The sequence below is a fragment of the Centrocercus urophasianus genome, unplaced genomic scaffold, assembly GCF_019232065.1.
Source record: "Centrocercus urophasianus isolate 14NV4802_14NV808 unplaced genomic scaffold, USGS_Curo_1.0 seq_9, whole genome shotgun sequence".
Taxonomy (NCBI): Eukaryota; Metazoa; Chordata; class Aves; order Galliformes; family Phasianidae; genus Centrocercus; species Centrocercus urophasianus.
This window is the reverse complement of record NW_024885532.1, coordinates 29623026-29646084: the sequence shown is the minus strand read 5'-3', so window position 1 is coordinate 29646084 and position 23059 is coordinate 29623026. Positions and strand designations below refer to the sequence as shown.

General features: G+C 46.8%; 1 long non-coding RNA gene across 5 annotated transcripts in view; it reads left to right on the top strand.

Annotated features, from left to right (window-relative positions):
• LOC122171307 overlaps positions 1-17004 on the top strand; it is a 54202-nt gene extending 37198 nt beyond the window's left edge. The window contains exons 3-6 of one of the 5 annotated variants that reach the window (XR_006171964.1): positions 10848-11364; positions 11458-12662; positions 13064-15643; positions 16388-17004. This is a non-coding gene — a long non-coding RNA (uncharacterized LOC122171307). Of the gene's footprint in view, positions 1-10847; positions 11365-11457; positions 15644-16387 lie in introns of all 5 variants that reach the window. The other 4 variants (XR_006171967.1, XR_006171966.1, XR_006171965.1 and 1 more) reach the window with 4 other exon arrangements.
• The last annotated feature ends 6055 nt before the right edge of the window (positions 17005-23059 follow it).

The following is a 23059-nucleotide window of genomic DNA, read 5'->3' as shown; positions in this document are numbered from 1 at the left end:
TGTTTTACATCTGAGCTCTCATGTCTGCGACAGATCACATCTTTCCTGCCCTATTAGTTTCTTTTTGCTGAACAGGAGCCTGCTAATTTTTTAAATTTTATTCCCATGTTTGGAGAAAGTCCAGTTTGCCAGATCACCAAGCCATCAGCCTGGAAATACTAATCTCCTGTATGTCACTAAATAATTTATCCAGGTAGGGTATGTTGTATTGAGGGGTAGTCAGTAACACTCCTTCATTTTCTTGAATCAATACAGCTTCTTGTTCCCCGCTGAAAATCATTCTCTGTGCTTAACAACTATCTGTCTTCTCTAAACTCTTCCTTTTCCTTAGAGATGCCAGCAGGAAACATGTCTCTGATGGCAGATATGAATATGAATCAGCCATCAGCTTTCTCAATTTAAGTGTTTCCTACCTTTCACATTTCAACACTAACAAAAAAAAAAAAAAACAAATCTAAAATATTGTGAGGTGTGTCATTTTCTGAAAACGTATGTTAAAAAATATTTTCAAGTTTTCCCTCCTCTTCCTGCCAGTTTTCTCAGGCAGGAATTTTTTTCTTCTCTGGCAGTGGGAAGGTACCTACCTGTGTTCTTTTTAGCCTGCAAGGTCTCTGCACCAGGGATTGCCTTTACATTTGTACAGCTACTGAGGGCAGAACTCTGAAACTGCCCAGGGTTGCCCAGGGAGGTGGTGGAGTCTCCTTCTCTGGAGATGTTCAAGACCTGCCTGGATGCCTACCTGTGGACCTGCTGTAGGGAACCTGCTTTGGCAGGGGGGTTGGACTCGATGATCTCTGGAGGTCCCTTCCAACCCCTACAGTTCTGTGATTCTGTGAAACACTTTGCAAAACTCAGTCCTGTTGATTTCGTTCTCCCAAAGCAACATCTGTTCTCTAAAAGAACGTTCTTTCCATCCTCAGATCTCCCCTGTTTCCCCATGGAAAGTTGCACAGGCTCCTGAACTAGCAAAAGGAGAAGAACCTGAGATGTTCCTCAGTCATTGTCATGACCATCCCAAAGCTATTAGCAGAAGCTGCAGTTTCACTAGCACCAAGCTTTACCATGCAGTGAGGGCTGCTGTTTCAGAGACAAGCTTCTAAAGGCTAAACAGCGAGGCTGTTGCAATAGCTCTGTTGGTCAAATAAAAATTCTGTTCACAGTGTAGAGCCAAAAACAGTTTTTGATTGCAGCCTTGAGGGGTATTTCTTGGCTTGCGTTCAATGTTTTAAGCAATGTGCAGTTCTACAAGTCATTACCAATGTTTGAAATCTCTTCCGTATTATTATTACCCTCAGTTGTGTGGAATGAAGACTATTTACCTTCCCCTTATAGTTCATTATGATTATTAAACCATAAGAATGAGGACCTGCACATGAGAGTTGGATATATCAGGCCCATTCTGGCTCTGTCAAGATTGTTTTTCAGAGTGTATATTCAGAAATATGCCAAAGTTTTCCTTATATAATTTTCTTCTCTGAACTGCATTTGTATACAAAGATCTCACAATGCCATTTTTTATATGCACTGTTTGCAGTGAGGTTTCTTGTAACCAGGACTGTCAAACACAAGCCTCTTCATTAATAATGTTGCCTTATGCCTTTAGATTCCAGTGTCTGATCTCACCTCTGCTCACTGTCTCACCTGCCTTTCCCTCTTAATTTTCCCATCTGCACTCTGTGACCTCCTTTAAAATGGGTCTTCAGAGCACCTTAATAGAATAAGGGCAACTAAGGCCCTCCAGCAGATGGAGTGGCATAGAGACTTGCACATGTATCCCACATCAGCGGTTTCCAGGCTGACAGTCACAAAACCGGTGTCACCACCTGCTGCTGCACCACAGCCTGCAGAGGTGCTAACAAGAGTAGGCTGGGCAGTATATTTGTGTTAACACCAGATTACATGGCATCAGAAAGGTCAAAGCTCGTTCAAACAGGCCTTGACCAAGCCTGTGATGCTGATCCAGGGGCAGCTTAGGCTTTGCAGTTCACCTTGCTCAGGCTTTGCAGTAGAGATATGTCTTGAAGCCCTTCGTGGCTTTTTAGCTCAATGCTTGGACACTTGATTGGAAAACAAATCCATAGAATCACAGGATGGCTGAGGCGGGAAGGGACCTCTGGAGGTCATCTTGTCCAACCTCTGCTCCAGCTGGGACACCTGGGGCAGCGTGTCCAGAGCTACGTCCAAGCAGCTTTGGAAGATCTCCAAGGAGGAGACTCCACAGCTTCTGTGCCAGTGCTCTGTCACCTGCACAGCACAGCAGTGCTTCTGGTGTTCAGAGGGAACCTTCTGTGTTCTGGTTTGTGCCTCTGGTCCTGGCATTGAGCACCACTGACAGAGTCACTGCAGGGACTGCCTCATGATTTTCTTATGTAGCATCTATAAAAATGGGGTTTTAGTCTAGACACGCATCCCTCATGCTTAATATGCAATAAATAGGCATAATGATAATGGATAAACTGGGAATCTGACTCTTTATGGAAACAGTACCTAATATGGGAATGATTTGTAACTCCTCAGGATTTCTGTACTCCTTTGTGCTTTACTCTGAGCACTTGAAAATGTGCTCACTGCAAGATGGTCTGCGTTAGGAATAATGACGTTTATGTTAATTAAATTTCAGAAATATCTAAGTGGCAGCCCTACTGAGCTGGAGGGAAGAACATTTCCATATTTTATGGTGTTTACACTATGTTGTTGGTTGGTGGCTAGTAAGCTTTCGTTTAATGTATCTAATGTCACGTGGCTGATGGAAAATACAGTTGAACTTCTCTCAGTAGAAATCTTATCAGTAAAAATCTACTGTTATATCCAGCTATGCTACACTAGTGAAAGAGAGAGCAGCATTAACTGATAGTTCTGTAGAAATACAGATGGCTTTTACTAGTAATATAACCAGATATCTTGTCAAAGGGATTCTACTAACTAGGTTAATGAAATGCTATTACTACTGTTACTGCCGAGGAGTCAATACTGCTGCTCTGGACTCTGAACAAAACCTGTGTGTTCTAAGGAGTTCTGACTATAAGGAATAACAGGTAGATATGGGCAGGAGTGTGGCATCAGAAGCAGGTAGAGACAAGTGTAACATTTACATGCTTACTTGAGTTTTTTCTAATAGCATTTGCATTTTGACCTATCCACTACTTTAAAAAAAAACAATACCCAAGGTCTTCTCAGTAGGTCGGTCAGGACTGAGTTGCCTTTTAAGCAGCAGCAGATGTTCAGGTACCAGTAAGACAATGTAAAGCTTCATGTACATATAAAATCTTGTCAGTTCCCAGCAGCGGGTTCTTAAAGTATGCATGCAATCCAGTATATGTAGCAGCTCCCATCAGCCCTCAGTCACCTTGCCAGCTGAAAAAGCAGGACATGTAGGTGCTGTGGCTTCTCTGCATCTTCCTCCATGATGCTGATTTTGCCATCCCTTTTTTCTCTTCATTCTGTGTTAGTAGGACCATCACAAACAGCTACCACAGCACTGCTGCTACAGAGAGCTCTCCTGGGACAGGGAGCAGAGGCTGTGAGGCTGCTGTCTGTGTGGGTCAGGTTTGGGTTGATGACTAACACAAGCATCCAGGCTTCTGGGAAGCCCTTAGGGCTTGGGAAGCCCTAAGGCAGCATGACTGTGCCGTGTTATTCACTTTGAGGTTTGAGTCTGACCCTGGGGGCATCTCAGAGTCCTGAAGGCATACTGAGAGCAGCATTGGGACAGCGTACGAGTGCTCTCAATTCGCTATGAAATTCAGAAACCAAAAGCAAAGCTCTTCATCAAGGAAGCAGCAATTAGTGGGCAAGTGCTTAAAACTGGACAGACGGAAGAAACCCAAGATGCATCCAACGAGACAAAACAAATTGTGTATAAAGTGTCTAAAACTAAGTCCAAAAAGAAAAGAAAATGCAATATATTTTTTCTGCCTGAAAGTAATGGTAACATTGACTATTTTCTGTCCCTTCCATCAGTGTTGGATAGTTTAATGCTGATGGTGGCTCTGACTATGCCTGTGGTGATTCGGGGTGTAGGGCCCTCCATATTACACTAGTACTCCTGTCAGTCATGTAACCATTTCTGCAGTCTCTACCAGATGTATCGAAACAAGCACCTGCTCATTTGACTTCTGCCCTTCTCCACGTATCATAGAATCACAGAATCACCAAGGTTGGAAAAGACCTAAAAGATCATCCAGTCCAACCGTTCACCTATTCCCAATAGCTCCCACTAAACCATGTCCCTCAACACAACATCCAGCCTTTCCTTGAACACCCCCAGGCTCGGTGACTCCACCACCTCCCTGGGCAGTCCATTCCAGTGCCTGACCACCCTTTCTGAAAAGTAACACTTCCTCATGTCCAGCCTGAATCTCCCCTGCCGTAGCTTGAAACCATTCCCTCTGGTCCTAAAAATCAAAAAGCACCAACTCCTCCACCGTCCTGGAGTAATTGGTCACTAACAACAAACTTGTTCCTGCCAGGGTGCTTCTCAACCCATTGTAGTCAAGGATACTTCTGGGAAAGTCAGGAAAAAACATAGATTTCCAGCTGCTGCACAAAGGAAAGAACAACCACTTAAAATCTATGTCTCTTCATTTTTTCTCCCCACCCTTAAGGGACAGCACTGTAGGGCACTGCACAGGGATGTCTTGTCAGAAGTCAGTGCTGCCACTGTGAGTTTACTCTGCAAATAGGTTCCCTTCTCCCAAGAGAGGGAACTTGGCAGGGACCATCCAGAGGATGCATGGGGCTTGCAGACATAACAAAGCTTGGAGTGTGGAGTTGCTGATGCCTGGCTAAGGATACCCAAGAGCTGAAAAGAGCAATTGCTTCAGACTGCAAGAGGATGCATCACTGTCCCTCTGTCAGCAGAAAGGTGAAGTGCCTATGAAGTGGTGTGCATACGTAGTGTGTGGTGGAAGTGGTAATAAAGTCATTACAGTCAGGAACCTCAAGTGAACAGAAGCTGCTGCAATGAGGCACAGTATGAGTGAGCTGCCGACAAGCAGAAATCTCTGATGCTGCTGCATTTGCCTCCTGCCCTGAGATATCTCTTTTTCTACCATTTACCTCTGAGTGAAGCCACTGGACTGTCAACACTTGTGGCGAGATCATGTTCACAGGACTGTGAGCTGTGTTTCCCAGGTTGTTGGAGGAGAGCACAACATGCTGCTTCTGGCAGCAGGAAGGGAAGCAACGTGCAGGAGGGGCTCAGATTTCTTAACATTTACTGTTAGTTTCTTGGCAGCCAGCAGCTTATTAAACCAGCAGAGGAAAACCTTGCTTGATTTTTCCCCCCTATGCATGGATAATGATACCCATTTTAAATTACCCTCCTTAGGTAAAAGAGTGTGCCAAGAAAAGAAAAAAAAAAAGTAGTGGAAGGACGGGAGGCAAAGAATGCAGCATTCAGTAGGGCTGCTTTGCCTTGCCTTGCCTTGCTACCCCCTTGATACCCCCTAGACTCAACCTCACCTTTGGTTTCTCAGGTTTCAAAGGCAGCTTTTATGAGCTCCCCAATTTCCCCAAGCTGCTGTATGGCCAGCAGAATCTTCCTCATGCTTCTCACCCATGTCTCAATGTCCTCCTTAGTGTACAGCCCAGAGATGCTATTCTAGGGCTCCCATGGTGTATCTTGCAGGCAGCCCTGAATAGGATAGGTGATGATCCCCACTTCTCATAGCACATTCCTCCCTAGAGAGGAGATGTTGAAGAATGTTTGTGCCACTGAGCAGTGTAGCAGTGCATGTATGTCAGAAGCCTATTGCTTTGACTCAGTGCTGTTCTTCATTCCACTGGTACCACTTTGCTGTTTATCTACGTTTGTCTTCCCAGAGCCCAGCTGTGGCCATCGTGGCCTTTTGCAAGATGTGGAAATGCCCCGAGATCTGGTACTGCCAGCAAAGTTGGGGGATTTTTTTTCCAGAGCTTTCTGTAGTAAACCAAGGCTGAATGCTGGAGCAAAAAAGTTTCTAAACCAGAAAACATTTTTCTGAAGTGTCTTTTAAATGCTGTTGCAGGGATCTCAGCTCCTTAGGTAGCGTACAAGGATACATATCCACATAGCTTAACGGCGTTCAGCTCCTTTGAACTAGGAAAATGACCAAACAGAGTTGGTGGGAAGGGACCTCTGAAGTTCGCAAGCTTGTTGAGGCTCCTCTCAGCACAGCATCATGGCTCTAGGTCACGTCAGCCTTGGCATTGCCTGGCCAAATCTTGAAAGTCCCAGGGTTTTGAGTTCCTCTCTCTGGGAGATGCATTGCTAATGTCCATAATGATCTCCCAGACTCCAGCCTGGCTCTGTGGCCTCTCATATTGTCATTTTATCCTTGTGTGATGCCAACATGCTCTTGGCCCATACAAGGTGTGACCCATAGTTTGTAGCAACATGAGAAGGAGCAGAAGCTTTATTCACAGCACTCACGGTAGTACAGTGAGCAAGCAATTTCAAAATCCAATTTCATAGACATAGAGATTACATTAATCTCATTTAATAGCTAAACAATTCAAGTTTTCAAGATAGGACAAAGTAAGGGATATTCTTGACAAAACTGGTGCTTCAAAGCTGCCTGCATCTGATTCAGACTCCTAAGCACAAATGGTAGAACCGATTGTATCTCTTCAGAGAGTAGCTCTGCAAAACTTGTATTTAATCTCTCCTTTTTATAACTCACTGTAGCTGTCTGGGCTTGCCTGTTGGGAAGCAAACATGGATTGACTTTGCCTTCAAATACCATATGAGGAAACTCGCTCAGCTCTCACCAACTGATCTCCGGGGCCTGTGGAATGATAAAAGCTCAAGTTATCAAAGTATCTGTAAACTGCCTTCTGATTTCTAGCTCGAGCACCTCCCTGAATCTGGACCCTTTGATTTAAGGTGGCTGCTTTCTTTCACTGTGTCTCAACAGGCAGAAAAGGGCATAGCTCTAATCCCTGTTGGCTCGGTTGCATTAACTCAGCGTGATAGAAAAGCCCTCTTCAACTCCAGAAAGGCAGAACTGAATCCGATCTGCATTAGAAACTTCTACCTGTGCAGTACCTTGTCATTGGCAGCGATGTTTCTGTACCTCCAGAGACACCGGTGTCAATGTGACTGTTGATGCTTTTTGAATTAGAGAACCAACATCAGCTGTCCTAGGGAAGGCACTGCTTTTTGGCCTATGCCGCATGCTTTCAGAGAATTTGCAGGTTTTGAGATCTGTGTGTATCCATTTTAGGCTGTTTTCCAGCATTTGTGCTGTGATTTAGGGCTCTGACATATGAGCTCTAGCAAATCACGCCGAGGTGACTGAAGGCGACCAGCCCAGCTGTTTATTACTGCTCTGCTGGCACTGATGACTGTCCCTGCAGCAGTTGGCAGGAGATAACATACATACAGGGCAGAGCTGCTCCAAATTGTGTTTTAGTTGAAATCTCCAAGGAGGTGGGGTTAGACCGTACAGAAGACTGTGAATTAGAGATACTGAGATGTTGCTCGTGGTGCTTTGTGCCCATCAAGATGAGTGTTGATGCCATGTCCTTACAGCATCAGTGCTGTGTTTCTGTCCCCGCTATGCACCAGAACTGCAGATCCTTCCAGGAGGTGATACAGGGATTCCAGCCAGCCACGTGATCTCCTCATTCACCTGGCAGGAGAGTGGGAATAAAACATGCCACATGGGAATAAATTGGGAAAAGGACTAGGCTTGAAGTACACTGTGTGGCTTCCCCTCCCCTTACCACCTAGCCAGTAAGCTATTCCAGGCTATCTTGTTTATACTGCAGAGCATTTAATACCTCTTAGCATTTGTGTTTGCCTTGAAGCTACAGGCAGCTCTGTCCTGCAGTGCACTAAATATTTGTGCAGTAAGTACAAACAGATGTTTGAAGATCTGCTTTGAAGCAAATCTTTACCCGCAAGATTATTTCCCAAGACTCTTCAGGAACAGTGTACATCGATATATCCCAAGCAAAGCCTTGACAGGCAGGGAGAGAGGAAATACATAGGAATAGGCAGTAGTGGAGCAGGAATACACACATCTCTACTGCATAAATCCTTCACAGCAGCAGCTGAGATGTCAGAGTTTGCATAAACAATTCATCTGCCAGGTCTTATTCCTGTAAATTCCTCTGCCACATGCAGGGCTTCTAGGCTCGGTTTGACTCACTGGCCAGATCCTCGTCACCCCCAAGAACTATCGTCTGCACCCTAAATAATCTCCCTAAAAGTTAAAAATCTTGGAGCAAGAAGAGAAGGTGAAAGCTGCCTGGTGTGCACAGATGGCACTCTCTCATGCATATTTCACTTGTGTCAGCCACTCACAGTTTTCACAAGGCAGACACGAGTGGCATGAAATAACGTGACTCTCAGACCCCATTATACCAAGTGCCACATGCAAATGATGGGGAAGGTTCTGCCCCAGGCAGCTCCCACCTCGTGTTGGGATGCAGCAGAAACCCTGAGAGGGGAAAGGTAGTGTGGTAGCAGTAAAACCAGCCAGGATCTGCAGTGATCACTGCCTGGGAGGTTGCAGTGAAGGCTCGCAAATGACTTTAACCACCGGTTTATGGCTTGGCTTTTGTTTCTTCTTTTCCCACATTTTTGGGGAGAAGAGGGTGTGTCAGGACATTCAGGTGTTAGACAAGCTGCAGCCAGGTTTCTGCTTTGCCAGTTAATCCTTCGGTAGGCTTTCAGCCATTTTCCCTTATTCTCTAAGAAAAGCACTTCTGTACCTTAGGGCACGCAAGATTCATACATAAGAGTCTGGGAGGCATTCAGATATGGCACTGGGGAAAGCCAGGTCCTGAGTGGATCTGCTCTGAGGTGTCTTTTGACTGCATGCTTTGGACAGCAAAGAGAATCCTTCAGAGCACTTACAGTAGCTGCCTTTTAAATGCAGAGTGATGTTTGGTTGGAGCTGTATGGAGAGCTAAGGTGCTGTCCTAAAGCTCTCTAATATACTCTGTAGGACACTTTGACTTCCCTAGTCTTCATTTACCTGCCTCTCATATTTCTTGTTTAAAACATGAAAATGATTAATAACTGTTTTTCTACCATTAATTTTCCTTTCCTAGTAGCCACTCATTAGCCTTGCCTAATTCCACTTCATCTGAAACCGCCCTTCCTACATTTGCCCTCCTCCGCCTGCTGCTCCATCACAAGCTCAGGCAGGAGCCACCCATCACTATGCTCCCCACCAGCTGTGCTGCTGTGACACCAAGTTGTACCTTCCAGCTGGTGAGATGGTCATTTTGTCATTCTGTGCCCCCATTGTCTCTATCTGTGCTTCCCTCCATTGTAGGGATGAAGATCGGGATGATGGAAGAATCTAGCAATGGCTGCAGCAATGACCACTGCTGCCTGGAGCCTTGCAATTGTGTGCTGAGCCTCCCTTTGTTCCATAGCCCTATGTGGTACATGTAGGAGAAAAGATTCTGGGGGCAGCTTGTGCCACTGCCTCATCACTCCTGAGAAGAAATTGTTTCTAATATGTAAAGGTTTTCTCCACCAGTAGTGCTTTGGTATAAGTCAGAGAGGAGGAAGGCTCTATGCTGATAGTCTGACTCAAGGAATTTGCCTCAGACAGCTGTGAGTGGCTTAGCAAAAGGTAGGGGGGAGGGGGGGGGGGGGAAGCAGAAGCCCCCAATCTCTGAATAAGGGAAAAATGCTGCAAGAGGGAAGAGACCAAGTGAATGAACCTTCACACCCAGTCTCCCCCAGAGAGTGGAAAACTTTCTGAGGGAGCTGACGCCTATCTAGCACCAGTGTGCTTTTTAAGAAAAGCCAAGCTGCACTAGGAAGTGTCACCTGCAGTGGTGCTGTGTGAGGCTTGGCTGTAAGGCCTGCAAGTTTGGCTCATCTCTGTCCCATAAGTGGTCACTCAATACGTACGGTATCTTTTCTTTCCTCCCACTGTCAGCAATGTTATCTTTTTTGATAAACCATCCTAATGCCTGTGTTAATTAAAAATCTCATGGCTTTTCCTCAGGAGAAAGTTCGTTAGTTCCAGTGTTTTCTTAAGATAATTATATCCAGGCAGGCTATCACCCTCCCCTGTAGTTTCACTACTGCTCACTTTCTCTGAACTCCTGCATGCTGCTGCACTGCATCATTTTGTTGTGTTCCACTCCATCATTTTAAAATCAGTTGCATATTTATTTCAAAGTGTGGCAAAAACTTTAGAGACTGTAGGAGATTCTGTATCTGTACTGTGATGATGGACAGAATTCACTGCCTTGTAGCACCGCACTGTAATGGAGAAACTGTGACTCTTCATCTCCCCTGAGTTCTAAAATAGCAAGAGATAAACAGGAAAATGGGGAGACACGTTCTGCTTCATATTGTTTGGCTCTCCAGTCAGCTCAGCCTCTGATATTAATAACTTCCTGTTTTGTTTTAAACCTTCTGACAAGTGAGGAGCCTTCATTTCAGCCTGAACTCCGGCACTCAAATGGCCAGTGTGTTTCCAGGCTCTGGCCAACAAATTCCAGTTTTCTGCCTACCTCTAGGCCAGAATTTTAGAACTTAAAATCAAACTGATGAAAATTGGGTGCCTGAACCACCTGCGAGTTATCAAAATACAAATATCCTGGCTTTCACAGCAGGTGAACACCTGCAGACTCTGTAAGTAGTCATGGGACTTGAGAGGGCAGCGTCTGCATATCTGTCCAGTTTGGTGTAGGATCAAACAAGGATCCTAACCTAAAACTCTGGACTCCATTTGTTTCTAAGGATGTGCTCAGAAATGAGAAACAAAAAAGAGGATCTGGAAAAATGTCCATTTGCCTAATATTGCTCGTGTACAATGCTAGTGAAATGTGAGCTCATCATTTGCATCATTTTTCAGATGCCTAAACTAGTAAGACTCTTTGTTTTCCAGGATTCTGATGAACTTTTGCTGTGAACTGTTTCCTGTGGATAACTTGCAGGAGAAGCAGAGTCCCCCAGCGTGCCTGATTCATGTGTACTGCCCACAGCTGTTGTGCTGTGTAACCAGGAACCTGCTCCAGACCGTGGTGTGCATTGGGATAGCTTGAACGCAGCAATTCTAGGAGGGTTAAAAATTAAACCAGCAATCTAAAGCAGCACTGGGTTTAAGAGACTGGCAGGGTTCAGCTGTGAATTAATGCATTAGTTGCAGTTAATATTGCTGGAAGAGCTTGACAAAGGGAAACATGAAGCAACTAAAAAGAAACATCATTAAGGTGAATGTCAAAGTTTTTGCATCCAACAAAGAAAAAAAAGCTGAATACAGAAGAGAAAGCACAGGTTCCCACTGAGTGGTTATAGAGGAAGCAATCATACTACTACAGAGACCTGACTAGAGAATGAATCTCACAACTGGCCAGTATCTCCTCCAGGACAGGCGAGAAACCCAACCTAGCTACAGCTTGCAGGTAGGAAGCTCTGTTCCATCAGAGTATGCTGAAATGCTGGGTTTATGTAGCAGTGCTCATTTCCAGTTTTCTTGAATCCCGCTGTCTCTTCAGCAGCACTTAGGACCAAAGAAGGAACTTCTTCATCTGTGAGTCTGGTGTGACCTACACAACGCAGCCATGGGCTCCTGCTGCCTTGGGAGCAGCCTTCCAAATAAACAGCTTCAGCACACTCTCCTAGGCAAACAATAGTTAATTATCAACGTTAACAAGTGAGTTTCACATTTCTATGTCCAATGTACATAACATCTCAGTCTCCCAAGTGTCTTCTCCAGACAGGGTGTGGATCCTCAGCCACTGGCTCTCCAGGCAGCAGGCACAGGCAGTGGTTTGCATGGCATGGGGCTCAGCTCCAGTTGTCCCTCTGAGGCACTGTCGCCCTTCTCTCCCTCCTTTTGGGAACGTGGAAAGAAATGGCCACCGTTTGGATAATCTTTAGCAGCACCACCTGTCCCTGCTGTAGCTGCACCTTCCTACCCCTGGATCGCACTGCGTTATCTGTATGCTAAGCAGAGAACTCCCCCTCTTAGGATTTGTGTTTATTTGGTGTTTTTTCTAAGCAATAATAATGGGTCAACAGGCAGGAATTATTTTAGCTGGCTTTAAGAGCCTTTTTTATGCAATCAAGCGTCTCTGTTGAGGTGCTGCTTCAAAAGAGCATGGGGAGATCTCCTGACACTACCACTGCCAGTGGCCCTCCTGTGTAGCACTGGGATCTGCAGGAGCAGGAGCATCCAACCCCTGTTCTGGGGTTCAGTCAGACTGCCTGCAGGCATCACACACCGGGGCAGTGGCTGTCTGTCCCCCTCAGGAGCTGGGAGATGGTGTCACCTGCCCACAGAGCACTCAGCACTGCTCACATTGGGCATGGACATTTTCATATCTGGGATGAAGAAACAGATGCCTTTTCTTGCTCTGGAGAGATTATTTCTTCTGTGCCACTAGCCTGAGATTGTTTGCTTGGCTTAGCCTGTGTTTTCACCATATGCAACAAGCCTTAACCACTTCATATGAGGCTGCTATTCATTTGGGGCCAGTGTGAAACATTGCTGGCTTTTCTTTTTCATTTTTCTGGACTATACATGTTGCTAATCTATCCCCTTGTCTACACTCTTTCTTCTCTAACGTTTCAGGTCTCCTGCCTTGTGATATTTCAAATCCTTGACTGCTTGATGCTGCAGATGGAGTATTGGTTACCCTCCATCATCGGTCTGGCTGCGAGGACTTCCTGTGCTTGACAAGTTGATTACTTCGTCAAGGTGAATGTTCAGTTGAGTCTGTCTGGAGGACCTCTGCGTGTCTGATGCCAGCTGTTTTCTCACCAGACACACTGTTTCATTAGGCACAGAATAATATGAGGAGAAAAGCTGGGATTTTGAGGGGCTTTTTCCCCACTCCCTTTCTGAGGTTGATGTTACTCCAGTTTATCCCAATAGAGTGTAGATGGCTAACTCTCTAATGCAGCCATCTTCTATATGGAGAGCAACTCATCTGATGAATTGCTGTTGGTCTTTACATATGGTTTTCCCTGTCTTTAGGAACCCCAAAAGAGGTTAGATAGCTTGGAAGCTGTGGCATTAACAGTGCTTTCAGATTGTCCATTGTGTATCATCAAGGAAGCACAGTAAAACCCAAATAAGTTAAATGAATTTCATTGCAGTTCCTGAGGGAGAGCAGGTTGCTTTACTTGTGAGTTGCAAGTCGGGTCAGGAGGGATGGATCTCCACGGAGAAATTGCTGACACAGGCCCAGAAATGTCATTGGTAAGGTAAGGAAAAGCATCCAAACTTCTCCTAATAGTCCTTTGTGGATACTTTATAGGAAGTGGCATCCAGACAACAATAGGTATTATGGAATTGGGAAATAACAGTAAACAGCACAAAGTAAACAGCACAGAGAAAACTCAGTGTGCTTCCTGAGAATGTAAGGAAACTGCGTCACAATGCTGAGTGCTTCAGGAGAGAAAATTCTCATAACTTCCATAGCCAAACATCACTTGGGACCAGGGTGTGAATGACTACTCTGTGCTACTGCTGAGAGAGTGTTGCAACTTCTTGGCAGGTTACAGAAAATAGAAGGGTGGCCAGCATCATTATCTGGTGGTACAGGAACATTTGTTTCTCTAGCCACATGTGGCTGTACCCTGACCATCTTGGGTATCCAAGCAGGGAGTTCAAAGGAAAACTCTGTAGGCTTGGCTTTCAAAGGGACCTATTTCCACTAAGTGTGAACATTGTTTCTAAAAGGAGAGAAATCCTTGTTTACTCTTCTAGGAATTCATATTTCTGACATATTGTAGCAGAAATAATAAACAAAAGCATATTACAGTTGTGAGGTGAATCCAGGGAGCATGGCAGCTACTGCCAGACTAGCATCTGCAGCCAAACCAGCCCCTGGTGCATCATGAGCACCATACCTAGCAGACATGGTCCTGCTGTTGCTGTCCTCAACAAATCCCATATTGACGCCTCATTGAGAAGAATCAGAATCACAGAATATCCTGAATTGAAAGGGGCCCACAAGGACCATCAGCTTAACTCCTTGCTCCAGGAGGACAGGAACACGCAAAATTCAAATTCTATGTTTGCTACTGTTGTCCAAACACTCCTCAAAATCCAGCAGCTAAGGCCATGCCCACTGCCCTGAGGAGCCTCTTCCATACCCGCCACCCTCCGGTAAAGAACCTTTTCCTTAAACCAAGACTGACCCTCCTGTGGTGCAGCTCTATGCTGTTAGAGATGGAGCTTTTTCTGTGTCCCACCATACCTGACAAGGCAAGGATGTGTTGCAGTCCCTATATTATTGAGCTATTTCAGACCAGCTTTGTATGAGAGCAGAAGAGCAATATGTAGTCACTTTTCTCCCCTTGGAAAGGTAGACGAAGGGGAGCAGGCTGCCAGACCTCCAGAGAAGCAAGGGTCTCCATCAGGGCATTTCCTAGCAGGAGACAAGGAGATCGTGCATTCTCCTGTCATTTATTCCCTGTTGAGTATTTTCTTTGCTTCCTCCAGGCCCGTGGCCAGGAGGGCCAGTACTGGGAACACGTCCTGGTGCATAGCCAGGGACGCAGCAGTGTCCTGCTGAGAGCAGTGGCCCGGGGCTGGGTACACAGCATCCAGTCCTCCCCTGGAGACTGGTGTTTGCTGAGGGATGCAAGGTAACCTCAGCATTGAAAATAGCTGGGACGGTGGCCAGCGAAGATTAATGGTATCATTAACATCCCCAGTTTATTTATAGGTTTAAAAAAGTCTCCAACCTGTAAACAAAGCAGAGTTATGCTGCGTAATGCAGAGAATCACAGGTTTGCCTCCTTCCCACTCCTCTTATTTCATCCTGGTTGTTGAGACTCTAAAACCCCTGGAGTAGGACTGGCTCATTGCAAACTTACATTATAAACCTTCTCAATGAGGGGGATATGCACTGTTGGTTTATTTTCCCATGAATGTTATATTTGTCCAGTGTCCTTTCTCCACTCAGCTCCTTCTGTGCTTTGTCCTGTGGCCCCTGTTATGGAAAATTCTCTTCTTGAAGAATTGCTGAGGCCCAGGTTGGGCAGTCATCATAGGAATTAGTGATTTTCTGCCTTGGGCTTCAAGCTGAAAGCTCTGCGTGAGGTGGATTGAGCATCTTGTAGCTGTGGAGAGCACCTAGGCGGTGCATGGCCCCAGTGAAGCGTGCAGATATTATTAATGAGCCAGGGGTCTTCCTGCAGGCACTCAGGGCCAATCAGTTCCCAGGTTCTTGGGACTGTCCAGAAAAGAAAAAGCATGTTGGCTCCAGGACAGGATTTCTCAGCACGTGAGCTGCAGCCACACCGCCTGGCCCATCTCCAGGAGCTCAGGAGAAGGTAAGGTAGGAAGGTGGGCTGTTGGCAGCAGGCAGCAAGGATCCGCTGCAGAGGTGTGTGGGTGGAGGAGAAAAGAAAAATGTGAGGAGCCCTCCAGACACACAGTGCAATGTGGTCTTTTGGAGAACAAGTGCCATTCATTTTACTCTTCGTGATGTGTTAATCTGAGTTGTACTCCCATTGCTGTCTTCCTTTTGTCTTCTAGGGGGTAAAATAAAGAATTGGCAGAGAACTGCTCAAATTGCTGCTGTCTTCTTTTCTGTGGGAAATCAGAGTGCTTCAGGGCAGAGGAAGTGAGTCTGAAGTACTAGAAGTGACTGAAAGAGGGTTTCTCTGCCATGCACACCACAGATGAAATCATGACCCTGGAATCCCCTCACCACCCAAACCCTGGTGGGTTTGAGGCATCTCAGTGCCTCGTGTTCCCCTTCTCCTATTTCTCACTTGGGCTGTGAGATCCAGCTTCTCTCCATGCCCCCCAGACAGAGCCCAGCTCTCTGCTGTACTGGGGAGATCGGGGCCTGTGCCTCAGTTTCCTTCTCTGTTAAGTGGGACCATGGTGCTGACTGAGTTTCATGCAGTCTTCTGAAGGACAAATCCTAAGTACAGTTACTCAGTTATCAAAAGACCATGACTGGGAGAGTGTTTCCTTGTCTGATATGCATGGGATCTTGTGAAATTTAAAAGGCTTCAAGGAAAAGGCAGGTCAAATGCAATATCTGAGATAAAGGAGGAGAAAAGGTAATGTTTTAACTATACTTATCTCAGGAAGGAGACAACTCCTACATATTTTTTTTCTAATCTAAATTCCTGAACATCTAACCAGAATAATCAGCACGACTTTCTCTCTAGACTGATGTTACAGGCATGAGCCTCATGACAAAAGGGGCCATCTACATCTCTCTCAAACTGATTACATGGTTTGAAAAGTGATTGTAAAAGGTGAAAGATTTTTTTTAACAAGACAACTAAGGCACATCTCTGCTGAGGAACAGCTGCCTCACAGACCTCGGTGCTGCACATCTTCTGTGCCATCACTGACCCCCTGATACAGAAAGGAAGAACTGGGATTTTTCTGTTTTCCTGTTCCACTGGGCTACACCCATTTGTAACCATGCTTATCCTTTCTTCTTCTAGCTACCAACACTGGATGGCACTGGGTAACTCCTGACATTTTACAAAGTCTCTTCTAAAACTTGAATCACAGCAACTTGGCTCCACGCTGTCCTGCCAACAAAGGGCTATGTTTGAGAAGCTTTTGATTGCATGGTTGTTGCAGTAGGAACATCTGAGTCACGTGGTGCATTTTGTACCTTAGTTTGTTAGATTGTTCAAGCTCGGAGCTTTCGGAACTCTGGCCCCACAGGTTTGACAAAGATTCATTGTGCTATTGGGCTTTAAAGCCAATTTTCTTGTAATGAGGTAAAAATGTTGAAATACTTTGAAGTAACATTGCTGTATGCTGGAGAATTAAACATATTTCACAGAATGGTTGAAGATGGAAGGCATCTCTGGAAAGCATCTAGCCCAAGCTCAAGCAAAGACACCCAGAGCAGAATGTGTGGGATCACGTCCAGTCAGGTCTGGTGCCTCCAAGGATAGGAGCTCCACAACCTCTGAAGGGAACTTCTTCCAGCACTCAACCACCCTCATAGTAAAAGAGTTACTCAGTTGGTGTCCACTGTCTCTTGTCCTGAGCTGGGCACTACCTAGAAGAGTCTTCTTTTCTGAATCTCAATATCAAGTAGTTAAACACATTGATTTAGACGCTGTGATAAGATCCTGAGCTTTCTCCAGGGTCAGTAATTCCAGCACTCTCAGCCTCTCGTGTCAGCTGATTCAATCCCTTAACTGTGACTCTTGAAGGAGCTCACTTCAATATATCAAAGCCCCTCTTGTTTTAGGGAGCCCAAATCTGGACGCAACACCCCAGATGTTTTTTGCTAGTGCTGAGTAGATGGGAAGAATCACCTCCCTTCATCTGCTGGTGATGCTCTTCCCAATGCAGACCAGGAGGCCGTTGGTCTTCTACATAATAAGTGTACATTGCTGGCTTGGTGTCCACCAGGACCCCAGGTCCTGCTCTGCAGACTGCCCCTCCCTGTTTTGTATCCTTGCGAACTCACTGAGGGCATGCTGCCTTATCTTCCAGGAAATCAGTGATGTTAAATGTGCTGGACCCAGTACTGACTCTGTAGCACTTTGTCAGTGCCTGGCCTCCACCAGGACTTCATGCAGTTGGTCACAATCCTTTGAGCCTGGAGTTCTGCACATCCACCTCACTGTTTACATATCTAGTCTATACTTCCTCAGTAACATTGGCCAGCTCCCTCCCTACACTCATGGGTACCTCCCGTCAGGTCCCACCAGCAGGGTAAGTCTTATTCCAGACTTGCCCAGGACGCTGAGATTCCAGATTCCTGGTCTCATTGGAAAGATGAGGACAAAGAAGGCCCTGAGTACCTCAGACTTCTCCAAAGCAGAGCAACTGGAAACTGCCGTGTCTATCGGCTGCTGCCAGCTGCGTGCCGTGAAATTCTCGTTAAAATAAATCAGCTTTAAAAGGAACACAGCTGCAAATGCACGCCTACCACCCCCTGCAGTCAGTGGTTACTCTACAAATGCTGAGGTTGCCATTTTAAGGCTTGTAACAGCTCTGTTGTGCTTTGTGTGACCCCAGCAATGGATGCTGATGGAGGCAGCAAAAAAAATGGGACAAAGAAATGTGTTCTCAGGACATGTGGCAAAGCACCATTGAGACCCATTGCCGTGTCTTGAAAATAAAAGTTAGCATTGCTGCGTTGGTACCTGTCCCTGTTTAAAATCAGACAGACAGTGAATGTAATAACCTAACGGAGTCATAAAGAGTCGTGTCCTGAGAGCAAGGGCATCGAAACATCAATGACAAGTCATGTTGGGAAGGGAATTGAGAACACTTCAGCCAGAGCAAGGATTTCTCTGCCATGTGTTACATCTCAGGTCTTGCTTGGTCTTGTGGGTTGTGCTTGTGGACCTAGGAAAGAAATAGATTTTTTTAGGGTCTAGGTTTTTTGTTTGTTTGTTTGTTTGTTTATTTCTTTTTCTTAGGTCCTAATGCCTGAAATAATGACAGCAATGCCATAACTCACCAGTGTTGGGTTTCTGCAGTGTGACAAGGTCAGGGTGCTGCATGCCCTGGGCTGAGGCATGTAAGCATTGAGGAGAGCTGGTGGATAGATGGACAGCCCAGTGGGGCATGCTGGAGGAACACCATCTGGCAGGGAGGCAGAGATTGCCCATGGGCCCTTGAAAGCTGTCCTGGGAGTAGCTATGCCCAGAGCAATGCTCCTGCACTTATCCATCTCCAGAGGACAGCCCAGGCACATCCATCACAATGGGGACATCTGGGGCAAGGATCCTTGAGTCACCTGGGGAGTTCAGCTATCTGATGTGCCTCTGGGCTGCCTGGCATGCTGGACATGATACTGCTTCCAGGAGTCTTCTTTAAAAATCTTGTTCTGTATGACAAACAGGAGGGTTTTGAACTTTGAGCTTATGCTGTACATCGCAGATTATAGAGGACGATGGCTTTTCTTCATAAGCCTTGTGCTCATGGCAAGGTCTCCATGGGGATTCTCCCCTCCATCCCTGTGAGGAGTTGGGGTTGACCCATAAAGTGAGCGTTTAGCTGTTGGTTTGACTACTGAACTGGAAAGTCAGCTCTACTTTGTCAAACAGACAAGTACCTAGATGAGGCAGAAGCTCTTCAGGGAGAGGCCCTGGCTTTGCAGGGATCATGGGGCTTCTGGCCAAATTCAGGCAGAGGATAAACTCTGCTTCCTGAGGGGATAACCTAGGGAAAGGCAGTTGCAAAGGGTTTTCCATTGTTGTAGGAACATTTACTGCAATTCAGCTCATGTTGATTAGCTCTGAATGCTAGATTCTTAAAAAGTGATTAGTGAGATCATACTGGAAATAGAAACAGATGTACCATCTGTTCTGCAGTACGTGGCTTTTAGAGGCAGCCTGTGCTGAAGCATGGTTGTTGCAGAGGCTGACACGGGTTTTCACTGCTGCCACCTTCCTATTGCGGCCCCAGAAGCCAAAAACCCCTTTGGACACAGAAGGTGAGCTAATGGGTTTTGTAGAATGATGGCACAATTCTGGTCAGAGACTGGGCTGAGAGCTGAACCACACTGAGACTTCAGCACACTGGGCAAACCCTGCTGCAAAACCGGGTATTGGAGATTCTCTCCAAGCAGCCGAAATCCAAGTGAGAAGCCTGGGCTTCAGTCTGGCCTCCTTTCCTTCAGTGAAATGCAAGCACCAAAAGGTTTCACGTGGGTTTTTTCCAGTTCTGTGGGGTTGTTTTATGCAGTGCATCCCTGCCCCAAAACACTCCCAGTTTGCACTTTGACTGCTTGCTGCAGGTCTCAGAGATTAGCAGAAGCACCAAGCAGCAATTGCAATTACACTCCTGCAGCAGCAGTAGTCTGAAGCCCTGCTCTGTCTCCACCCAGAGCAGCAGAGGGTTCTGAGGAATGGTGCAGGGCTGAAGAAACCAACACATGCAAATGTGCTTTCCTAAGTCAAATCTGGCATCCTTCTGGGTTCCGTATATTCCAAAGAGCAAAGGGCATGTTTGTGCTTTTTATACTGCCTGATAACTAATACTGGGTCTAATCCCTGGTCTAGGCGAGGTGTGGAGAGCAACAGTGCGTTGCCTTTGATCTTGAGTTCACTCTATCACTGCAGCTGCACAGCCAGATCATAAGCCTTCAAGGTTCTTGCTTTCCTCTTGCTTTTTCCTGATAAATCTCACGCCTCCCACCCAAAGCGTCTGTCAGGCCTCTGTTTACAAATAGAATCACAGAGTCATACAATTGCTCAGGTTGGAAAAGACCTGAAAGGTCATCAAGTCCAACCACAACCTAACCGTCCTACCCTAACTCTAACAACCCTCTGCTAAATCATGTCCCTGAGCACCACATCCAAACGGTTTTTAAACACATCCAGGGATGGTGACTCAACCACCTCCCTGGGCAGCCTATGCCAGTGCTTCACAACCCTTTCTGTAAAGAAGTGCTTCCTGATATCCAGCCTGAACCTCCCCTGGCACAACTTACTGCCATTTCCTCTCATCCTGCCACCTGCCACCAGTGAGAAGAGACCAACCCGTTCTTGCTGTAACACCTTTCAGATATTGGAAGAGAGCAATAAGGTTTCCCCTCAGCCTCCTTCTCCCCAAAATATGCCTTCCTCATAGGCCATATTCTCCAAGCCCTTCACAAGCCTTGTCGCCCTTCTTTGGACCTGCTCCAGCACCTCCATGTCTTTTCTGTGCTGAGTGCCAAAACTGAACACAGTACTCGAGGTGAGGCCTCATACTGAACCAGAGAGTGACCATTGCTTTTTGACTGTATAACACAACATGTCACTGCTCCTAGTTTGCTCCAAAGCCCAGGACTTGACCCACTGGAGATGAAAAGTGGGACTTGGAGCACTGAAAGGGGACAGCTGTCACTGACCCCTTTGCTAAGAGCAGATTGAATACACGTACAAGCCCAGGTGTGGTGACATCCCCGGGTCTCCTGAGGACTGAGGACAAGAAGGAGGGTGCCCTCTCCAGCCCCTCATGGCCAGTCCCACCACTTGTTCCCTGGGCACACTGATGGGGTGAAGGGATGGCATGGAGGAGGCCTCTTGGTAACTCACCTTCTGGAGGCCAAGCAGAGCAGGGCCAGGTGAAGTTTGCTCCAGCTGAACCCAGCTCCTGTACAAGAACAACACAGCTCTCCTGGTCGTGTTCGCCCAGAGCTGGTGCAAACAAGCTGTTGGCAAAAGATGTTAGGCAGCTTTCAGACAAACCCTCCTTTCATACTCCGGCACTTCCTCCTCTCCTTCCCCAGGCAGAGCTGCAGCGTGTTCCACTTGCCCGGCCCTGTTGCCCAGGAGGGAGAAGTGGTGCTCATGGCAGGGTTCTGCTTGCTTCTTCTAGGGAGACTGCCAGCACAGAGCCAGCCAGGCCTTGTTCCTACAGGCAAACCTCCCAGACAAGACCCATGCAGCCATTGCATGGGAATGGGACAGGTCTGGGCTCTTCACATCAGCTACAACAAGGAAAGGAGGAGTGTTTTCTAGAAGGGGTCGTGGAGTGGTCATCTTTAGGAAAATAGTTGATAAAACTCAAATAATAGAAGTGTTCTTCCCTTCAGGTTCCTGATGTGAAGTTACGGAAGCAAAAAGAGATTTGGACTCTGGTCCTTTTTCATGGGGAAGGGACATTTGCAGGCTACCTGGCCGAGCCCTGCCCCAGCAGGGACACCCAGAGCAGGGTGCCCAGGAGATTTTCATGGACTATTTGGTAGAAAAATGGAAAATGTGGGAAAAATGAGGGATCTAGGGATCTTACCACATTTCTTTGATATCCCTGAGCATCCTCACATAGCTGTGCCAGCGCTGCTGCCCAGGTCCCATGGCATTTGGCTGCTAGAGCTTAGCAGTGCTGCAGAGAAACCTCAGTGACAAAACGAGCTCCATCTTGTGCCCAAGGACAGAGGGACCATGGGGACAGAAAGCCCAGCAGCACCAGCCTCTCCCCAATAACTCGGTAACAGTTTGCCCCACACCCAAGCACAGCCATGTGTTTTTTCACAAGTGCCGAGCAAATGTAACCTCTGTGTTTTATAACTTTAATTCATTGATCAAGCTGATGTGTTTCTCCTTTGGACAAATAGTCATTACATCTGAGACTTTACAGCCAGGCTTTGAAGTTAATGTTCACTGAGATGAAGGAGAAAGTTCACACTTCTTCTATTGTTTCCATCCGCTTTGGCTGCACACCAGATAAGACAGCAGTGCCTTAAATTTACAAGTGATGACTATTTTTGCAGCCAGAAAAGCCAAAAAACTGCTTAAAATAATAATGGCTCGAATCCCACAGTGCTCAGCAAAACGCTGGGAAAGGAGGGAAACGGATCCAGGAAATTTACGAATGTCAGCAGGGCTCATTTCGATGTTTACTATTTGGGCTGCATCTGTCTCCCGTGCTGCCTGTGCTCCCTTCTCTGCTTTTTGCTGCTCCCTTGGAACAGGTGAAGGAAGCGCTGGATTCACGGTGGCTCAGCCCCAGGTTTTGGGTTGTAGGGCGCTGACGCAGCTCCGTAGCCGTGGAAGGAAGGACCTTCCAAGGGCCGATCCCACCTCTGCGCTCACATGGAGATGGAATGTGGTTAGGGCAGGACGTCCTCCTGAGCCTGGTGCAGCTGACGAGCGGGTAGATGCTCGTCAATGGAATATCATTTACAAGATTTCCAACACTCAAGATATAATTCAGCTGTGAGTTGCACTGCAACTGTGCTACGCTCTATCAGAGACCAGCACTCCGGGGCTGATGGCTGTGCTGCACACGGAGAAACCCTCCTCTTCCTCCTCAGAGCCCGGGGGGAGCCTGGGGCAACAGCTCCGATTCAGCTCCCCGCTGTGGCACAAAGCGCCCCGTCTTGGCCCTGGGAGCAGCCATGGGGTCCGGCAGCGCCGTGCCTCGATGGAGCCCGCGAGGTGCGGGGCTCTGCATCCCGTCAGCCCCCCGGGAGGAAGCTGGGCGGGTTTTTATTAAATCAAGCTCCCAGCCGATTCCTACAGAAGGGCTTTTTGAACTGGGAGCTGAACCTTATGTCTGGTTCCCTGCCAAGCACGGGACTGCGCGGGGAGGAAAGGAGATGTATTTTTGGAGCCCGTGTCTGCAAGCAGGCTGCTTGCTCCCATTAAAGCCGCTGTTGGTGGAGAATCCTCTGGTGGCAAAACAGATGTGGGGGCCCGGCGCGGTGA